We start from the raw sequence: 9628 nt of genomic DNA, 5'->3' as shown, positions 1-9628 counted from the left end.
CTACCCGAAGATTCTTGGCACGAAGGAACTTCTTCCACCCTGCCCTGCTCAAGACAGTGCGACCGTCCATGTCCACTGCATAGGCACAGCTGGTGATGGAGCCCGTTCTGGTAAGGCGTAGTCCAGCAGCCATGCCTTCTTCGTCCGGGTCGATGCCACAGCTATCAAGTAACCTCTTAGGTAATTTCTGAAAACAGTTGACATGATCATATACATTAGTGGAAATAGCAAAACAGTTGACATGATATATGATCATGTCACGTGCAATTATCAACAAAGCATACACTTCAAGACACATATATCATTGGATTCAACACTGAGCATATATATCATCACATCAGTACACTATATGCCAAGCATCAAATTACTATAGTAATTAGGCATATCATTAGATTACTGCGTACACTAAGAATATCATCGCATATTACTACACTACATGCATGTCATAAAATTCTTCACTAAATGAATTCTAAACTAGGCCTCTCATCACAGTACTACAACATGCATATCATATGAACTACTACACTAACTAAGCATGTATATCATGTAATTACCACACTAAGTAACATACCATGATATGCCGTTTAACATTCGTCCTTGTGAGGCGGGTCACGAATGGCTTCCCTAGGTAGTCTTCACGTAGCGGAAGCATGTCCCAGAGGTTGCCGATTTCCTCGTCGCCCAGTCTGAGTCCTTGGGCATACAGGTATTCAACAAGTGGGTTCTCATCATCATCAGAATCGTCATCATCTGACTTAGCACCATCTTCCTCCTCATGAACTTCATCCTCACTATCCGGAATCAAATTTAGATAGATAACAGAAATCCTGGGCCTATCTTTTCTTAAGGAGAAGCTGATCAATTCACCCCCACTAAGACGGTTGCGGGCGATGAAACGATCCCAATCATCTCCTCCTATCTGGGTTATCTTTCGCCCCTTCTCGACCTGCATAGTGTATGGGCCCCCAAGAGCATCGAAGGTCATGGTGTCTGTGACGAGCTCATTGAATGCCAATCTCACATTGCATGGTACGATCTATGTAAGATAAAAACAAATAACACACACAATACATTAGTGGAAATAGCAAAAAAACAAAAAGAATGTACTGTCAGAAGGTTCATATAAATTGTTACCGCTGCAAAAACAAAAGAAGGCTGGAAGTAGATGCCGAACAGCGTGGCAGTAGAAAGGCTGGTCCGGCACCGTGAGTTGCAGCGTCCACATTGTGCTTCCTCCATTCTACACAGAACGTGTTGAACTCTAAGTTGAATTGTACATACTACAATACAAAGATCATACATATAATAAATCATAGTGATAACCTATACTGGCAATGGCCAATCAATCTATTTTCTATCATCTACGTAATAAAGCAATGCCAATGACAATGGCAATGCCCGTCTCATCTAAAACTGGGAATAGTTCGGCATCCAAACTAAAACCAGTCCAATCCACAGCACACATCAAAACCAAACCAATCCAGATATTTTCATTTAGAATCTAGACCAAATCGAACTATACATGCTCGTCATCCAACCCAGTCCAAACCGTTTTCAACTTTTGGATTGAATCCAAAGGTTCAAACCGTGGACAAAGCCATACGCGAGGGCACGTCATGAATCTAGATCAGACATGGCGTCAAAGCTCGAGAGAGGTGACGAGCTCCGGCCAGCAACAGCGGCTCTTGGATTTGAAGCAGTAGTAGGTGGTAGTGGTGGCTCAAACTAATTGATTGATTTGGTCTCAAACCATAGAAACCAAATCAAGATCCAATCCAAAAACTAAGTTTCAGTCCAAACCAATCGGCTCAAATCCGCCTCCGTAGGGAGACGCGGTTGGGGAAGGGAAGAAGAGGGGAGATCTCACGTACTTGCCGGAGTTGGCGGCGGACGCGCACCGGCAGCAAAGAGAGGGGTCGTCGAGAGATGGCGGCGACGGCGGCGGCGCTGGTCAAGAAGGGGAGAAAGAAAAATGTGGAGTGGTCGAGACGGGGAGAAAGAAAAATGTGGTACATGTGGTGGCTCGGTTGTGTGGATGACAAGGGGACCCACTTGTGAGACCGATAGCAATTGATGGCAAACCGCAGGAGGTGCAGGACCGCGTGCACGACCGCCACGTCCCCACGTGGAATGGGGATGGCCGGGTGGGTGTGTCAAGTCAAATCGGCACCCGCGGCTTCTCAGTAACTCCAAGAGGCAGGAGTAGTGCATTTCTTCCCCAAAACCCTCGTCCTCTCCCCACCCTCTCTTCCTTCGTCACCACCTCACCACCCTCTCCTCCTTCCTCACCACCCTCCTCCCTTCCTACGCCTCCCTCCTCCTGTCTTCGACCGACGATGAAGCGCGGGCGTGAAGATGCGGCGGACGAGCCGGAGGCAACCATCGGAGCACAGCAGTCTGCTGCCATGGCTGTAGCCGTGGGTGCAGCGGCTGAGTCCGCCGTAGCGGCGGAAGCTGGCGGTGCAGCGACCGTTGTGCCTGCTCCCGCTGCCATCGCAGCCGTCGAGGCACCCGTCGGCGAGCACAAGGTCGGGGAATATCTGGAGGAGGAGGAGATGAGAAGGCGTAAGCGGAAGGTGCATGACGAAATCGAAGAGCTCATGGAGGAGAACGCCATAAAGGAGTTTGACCTAGATAGCAGGAAGGGCAGCAACTTCGACGAGGATGCCATCGACGAGCTATCTGAGGTAGTACTCTGTTTTTTGCTCTGTTTTTTTCATGACATTGGGGTTTTTCTTGTAAACTAGATGAGCATCAATTTCACTTGGGCGTGCTAGTTCTACGTATGTAGGATTGTAGGGATCTAGCATAGATCTTCATGTTGGATGTGGATTTTTAAATCTGATTCACATTCTAATTCCAGCAGATACTCTGGGGTTTTTTCATGGCATTGGGGTTTGTCTTGTTAACTAGATGAGCATAAGTTTGACAAAAGATACATTAATGAAAGAAGTGGGGTAATGAACCCAAATACAAGAAAATGTTCATGGCAGGGATACATTAATGAAAAGTGGGTTAAACAATGGATATATGGCAGGATTCTCCATTGGCTTCCCAAGGACAGTGACAAAATGCTGCAGTTCCTGATTCATTTTAGTTTATGTAGATGAATTAATTTGCACACATGTTCATATATGATTAGTTTGCACACATGTTCATAGATGATCCATTTGCAAATTCTATACAGCTTTCCATTTTGTAAAGGAAGTGATCGCTCCCTTAATAATTATGGGCTGACAGTACATATCCACTGGATACCAAAAAATCAAAACATTTCATCTAGCCAATTTTCCATAGTATGTTATCTAGATGATCACAGCCACATCTCTCATCAATATGAGCAGTGAGACACCCCATAGCTCCTTTACCAATTTCCTTCTGAAACTTATCAGGGTCTAACAATGTTGGAGAAGCAGTATTGCCGCTGTCAGATAGAATAATGGTTTCTTCATTCCAGTAGATAGAACAAACCCCCCTTGTGTGAAGCATGGAGGAGTATAATGAAGCCATTCTTCTGATTCCAAGAAGAATTACACCTGTAACAAGTATCAAATATCATTAAACCAAGCCACTTCATGAAGTCTTTCATGTGTTAATTATGTACTACTTGTGCACTAATCTATAAATGCAACTATTCCACCGTCCATATTTATGCATGTCAGTTTCTTTGGCTCAATTATGTATGTGCACATACGCCTTGTTTCTAGCAAATAGATAGTTGCCATGTTACACATGTGTACTTTCAAAACATTGTAATTAAAGTCAATGTACCATAATAGATTAGCTGAGTTCTTCTATGTGTACTAATTCACTAATTCACAGGAGGATGACGACGACGTGGACTACAACATGGACAGCAGGCACAGCAAGAGCCGGTACACCCTGAGGCATCTGATTGCTGGGAAGATCAAGTACCGTTTCTTTGGCAAGATTGGGTGCCCTTTCTGTTGCAAGTCGATCGGTGGCGGCATAGATGGCATGATCCAGCATGCCTTCAGCACTGGCAATGGACATGGTAAGAAGCATGACGCCAGTACTCTGGCTAAACATGCTGCCTACGCACGCTTCCTCGAGATTGTCAAAGTCAATGAGCCCTACAACATGCATTGAAGAAGGGAGAGAAGTGATGTGCTGCTAGAGTGCTACTGCTGCCCCAGGACCGCCGTGTCCTGTTATGTTATGTATGTTTGTTTGTTGTTGGAGTCTAAAACTGATGTACTATGGTGTGTCTGAACCTATGTTGAGCGGTGGTTGATCTGCCGTTTATGTTAAGAGTTTGCTGCTACTCTGGTTTAGTGTTCCTAGTTGTTAATACTATTTTGGTGATGCATGTTTAAGCCTTGTACAATGCTAGATGCTTAGGGTGGTGCGTAGAAAAATAAACAGGGTATTTCTGAAGCACCAGTGCCTATTTCTACAGGAGAGACGCCTAGTTATGCGTCTACCCTGTACAAATAAGCACATGTGCTTAAGAAAAGCCTGGTTTATTTCTATAAGCAACTCCCCTAAGCACCTTGCATTGTACAAGGCCTTAGCAACTCAAGTATCGTACGGTGGTCTATGTTATGGTTGCTGTGTTATTCTGTTGTACGGTGATGCATGCTAGGAACTATCATAATATGACTATGGTAGTTATAGCTTGGCATGACTATGTTTAGTGTATAACTCAGCATGTTCCTACCATATCTATGAGCAATTACAACTGAACTATGCATTAATTTTTGACAAAATGAAAGCATGCAAATGATTGTCGATTCCACCTATTGCCAAATCAAGCTTTGTACTGATGATGCATTAGATATTGCAATAAGTAGAGGATGCTCATGATTGCCAAAAGTACCTATTTCCACTTTCTGATAAGAACTAAACGTGTATCAAATGATGCTAGAAGTAGAGCATGAGCATGAGCATGTATCAATTAATGCTACCTATTTGTGTTTGAATGGGCTCAATAAAGCTGGTGCTGGTTTATGCTCTCCGCGTGACCGTGATGGTAACGAAGACACTTGGTTGGCTATGGTCTTGTTGTCAAATTTAAGTTTCAGTTCTTTAAGACTCTTTGTTTTTGCTGCTTGCTCGGGATCGACTAGCTTTCTCGGGCGTCCACGTGCTCTCTTCCTTTTGGGGGAGTTGGGTGCACCATTATTGGGGGAGTTGGCTGCACCGGTATCCTTCTGGGAGTTGGATGTGTCAGGTTCGTTGGAACCATCGGGATTGTTGACTAATTGTACGTCCTCTTCTGAAGCATCAGGTAGAACTGCTTGCTGGGCATCGTACACCTCCTTCTGTATAAGAGAGAGTGCCGCATTAGTTCTAATCATGAGACTTATGAAATAAATGATATATTCTTCATGTAGCGCTAACCGTTATGGGGAACTTATATGATTCGAGACGAAGCGCATTGCAATTTGAATGCAGTAAGGTTGTACATATTTTCCACCTGAAAATATCTATCCTTGCCTATATTGGATAACCGACACTGACGTCAGCATAGCTTTCAAGCTAAACAAAGTACAAATTTAAATTAGGCATTCAATTACCTGGTTCAAAATGTCGGTCATTTCATCCCCGTTCCATGACAACATGTACTGCAGTGTCCAAACCGCACAGGAAGTCCTGCGATGTTTAGTTAAAGATCAGTAATCTTATTCGTGTACGCACATAATAATTTATGAGGCCATGCGTACCCATCGGTCTGTTGTGGTATGTTCTCATAGCGTTTTTTGGTCCATTTGGCAAAATTGATGTGATTAACTGGTGATATCAACCCTTTCTTGACAGCTTCATCAATGCAGAACTGAATTGAGTCCACCTAGGGTACGACGAGTTATACATAGGGTTACGGTACTTTGGGAGCTCATGTTCCATGCGGATCAAAAGAGGCAGCAAGAGAACACTTACAAGAGAATCTTCCTTGGTCTTGTCGCAATGATAATTGATGGAGTTCAGAGTCTGAATTTTTTTTTGTCAAAATTAAACATCATTAGCATCCAATGGTTTTGGTGTACATTGAGTGGGACATGCACCTGCAGTAAAATTTGGGCTGGGTTGAGAACCGAAATTTGTCGTGTACAGTGTGTACGTAAACTATGAAAGTGTGGAAAACGTGTACCTTTCGGCGCCCTACAAATTTTCCTGCTACACGAGCTAACCATGAGGCTGCACATCCAACGGAAACCACCCCCTTCATTTGTAACAGCTTTTCGGTTTCTTAAGGGGATATGATTGAGGTAGTATCATTCTCAATTTGGCTAATGCGAGCATATGCCATAATAACCTGCCAAATTTTCAATCATACAATAATAAGACAGTTGTTGCAGTAATGATGTAGAATAGAGTATAATGGGCTTACATCACCATAAATGTATTTGTCGTCCAAATTTCGCTTCAGATTTTCTGCTGTGAGGGAAATGTCTCCAATTCTAGCTATTTCAACAGGGTCATATGTTCCGCGGATGTAAACGGTTGTCTCTATGTCCTCATCCGTGAACTTGTAATCATTACCAAAGACAGGCTTCATCGGAGTTAATTGTGGTTCCTCATTGTCTTCCGTCACATGTCTTGCACTTGGTGTACTCGAAGTCCCTGTCGTGAATTGGCTAGCCCTAGGAGTTCCTATCAGGGATGAATTGCACACATTGACTTGATCCTACAATGAACAAAAGTAGTTCATCATTAGTTTGTTAATTTTAGATATTAACGTGTTGGGCCAATTTTGATCACCTGCACGCCTCCTTTCTGTGACACTGATTATTGGTTCCTTGTAAATTCGTATTTTAAGTCCTGTAACAATGCAAACAATAATGAACATGAAGGAACATAATCATAAAAAATACAAAATGCACAGTATGACATACATGGAGTTCCCTCCTTAAGTCTTTAATTTCGTCCTCGGCCTTCGACAACCTAGGATTAGTGCCAGTTTTAGTCTTCATGTCGATCAAGTCTTCACCTAGAGTCTGGTATTTGACATCAAATATGTGCTCAATTTCCATTAACTTCATGCATACCTTCTTTTCATGATCAGCAATGCGTGCATTCATGACTTCAACTACTATTTCAATCTGTGTAAACAAAATAAAACCCTGTTGATAACAATAGCTAAATGAATGAGGTTCCATGACACCTATTTGTGATATTGCAAAAACAAAGTCTTTCGAGTACATACTTGCTGGCTACTAAATTGCTGTCCTTGTGATGGTGCTCGATACGAATCATGTTGATGCACATGTTCGTCTTTTTTTCTTGGAAAATTAATAGAATTCTCGGACGGTTGTTGAGGAGCACAAATTTCCATGACAGCCTATTTTTTTAAAATATAATGAACCATTAGTACCAAATAAAAAATCGGATATAGAAAGTTCAATTGTAGATAGGTACCAGCCCGTTATGAAGACCTCCTTTCTTATAAGCATCGCTTCTTAAAGTAGCCATCATTTCGTCCCATCGTGCGATCAATGGAGGGGGTCTAGAAGCATACATTAATCGTCCACTACGCACGTGCTTCCAGTACCAATACTACACAATAAATTAGTTCATCACCATACAGATATGCAATAGAATAATAATTAAAGGACATTAAGTAGTGATCTATCACTAACCTGGAGCAGAATTAGATTTCCTTGTAGATTTACGTGATCTCGATTTCTAAACTTGTGAACGGACTTGAAGAAGTGATTAAGTATGAAACATCCCCAGTTAAATTTCCGAAGGTTTTCAAGATCTGTAACAAGGTTGAGAAATTTCGAGTCCACATAATGTTGTGCTGTTGGTGCTAGAACAGTACCAATTGCGTACAGAACGAACCGCCTCAGGAAATCGCCGTCTGGGGCTTTGTAAGCTCGGATCACCGTTTCAAGGTCAGAAATCAAAATTTGCCCATTGTTTGCATAGGCGGTAAACAATTCTGTGTCGGTTTGCATGTCCAGATGTGGCTCTATATCCTTCCCTTCTATCGGAATGCCAAATATACCTTGCACGTCCTCTTTTGTTATAGGAATTGGCGTTTTACTGATGGTAATGAATTGCGTGTCCATATCTATGCTCTTGGCTAGTCTAACGAACATTATGCGCCGTAGAGTCACTTCATGCATCTGGGTTAGACCGCCAAGACTGGTTTCTGATATGATGTACTTTTTGTGGTCTTGTGACAACAGTTTCATGGTTTTTCCGAACCTTGTCTGTGAGCATACTAACTTCATATGACCATGCTTTTTGACGAGTTCCTGTTACATGCCATTAAATATTACTGAGTACACATGAATTATGTGTACGAAACAATTGTACACAAACAGTAAATTACTTACCGCATCGGTAATTTCGGAGATGGGCTTTTCTCCATTATTAAGGTTCGTATCTGAAACTGACATTGCTGCCTCGTATGCAATGATAAAATCAGGCTCAATTAATCTGAACAAAATTGGAAAATGTATAACAAAATTAGCAGAGAATTAATTTTAACAAAATTAACTGGGTCATTTAACATATGATCCACTTATGGGTTTAAGCACAGAACCTATTTGGGTGCAAAATCTATGAGGGTTCAACAACTAAAGCATCGGCGGACAACGATTATAAAGAGTTACGATCAGCTAATACCTTATCTCGGAGATGGTGCCACCGAGTAGCTGGCGGCGGTTAGTGCGTCAGAAACTATAAGTGCCGGTATAGCGCGGTCGACGGCGCAAAGGAAAAACGGCGCGTTCACACGAGGAGGAGGCGGCGAGAAGAACACTGACGTCCGAGCCCTCAGATCACATTGGCGGTGGCCGGCGAGTGCTGGCCGCCGACTCCTGTATTCCGTGGGCGACCGGCGTCTCCGATCTGATCTTGCAGCGGTCGTGGGAGGTGCGGACGGCCCGGGTGGTTAGAATGCGGAGCTGTAATCGCGGGATTTAGGGAGGGGTGGGCCGCGTGAGTTATGTGAGATTTGGATAAATGATATAAAGAAATAAGAAAATCTTGTGAACTCGGTGTGGGGTTTACGGGGTTTAGGGGTTTAGGGTTATTAGGGTTTAGGGGTTTAGGGGTTTAGGGGTTTAGGGTTATCAGGGGTTAGGGTTATCAGGGTTTAGGGTTGAGTGTTTACATGCTAGCCCGGAAATGCGCGTGTCAGAGAACGTACTTGCATGTATATGTACTAATGATCCCAAACTTTCTTAATGGCATCCCATGACCACATAGAGAATGAATGCATAATGGTTTCCATGTTGGGCAAAATTTTGAATGTTTTTACGATTTAGTGGGGGGGGGTTAGGGTTATCGGGGTTTAGGGTTTAAGGGTTTTAGGGTTGACGGAACTATGTTTGTCTTACGGTGGACGTAGCACACACACCGGACATTGGTGGAGCGTTGGTCTACAATGGATTCCCTCCGGTAGCATCGATCCGATCCGTTGAATGGCTCGGCCGACAAACTTCGTGCCACATAGAGCATGCATCCATCCACTGGACCGGATCAATGTTGGGTTGGTTTCATATAGGTGAGGAAAGCAGCTAGTGCTTTCGGGGTGTTGACATGCTAGGCCGAAAATGCGCGTGTCAGAGATCGTACTTGCATGTATAATCCCAAACTTTTTTCATGGCATCCCATGACCCCATAGAGAATGCATGCATAATGGTTTCCATGT

The sequence above is a fragment of the Triticum aestivum genome, chromosome 4A, assembly GCF_018294505.1.
Source record: "Triticum aestivum cultivar Chinese Spring chromosome 4A, IWGSC CS RefSeq v2.1, whole genome shotgun sequence".
In the NCBI taxonomy this organism is placed as follows: domain Eukaryota; kingdom Viridiplantae; phylum Streptophyta; class Magnoliopsida; order Poales; family Poaceae; genus Triticum; species Triticum aestivum.
This window is presented reverse-complemented; position numbering follows the sequence as displayed.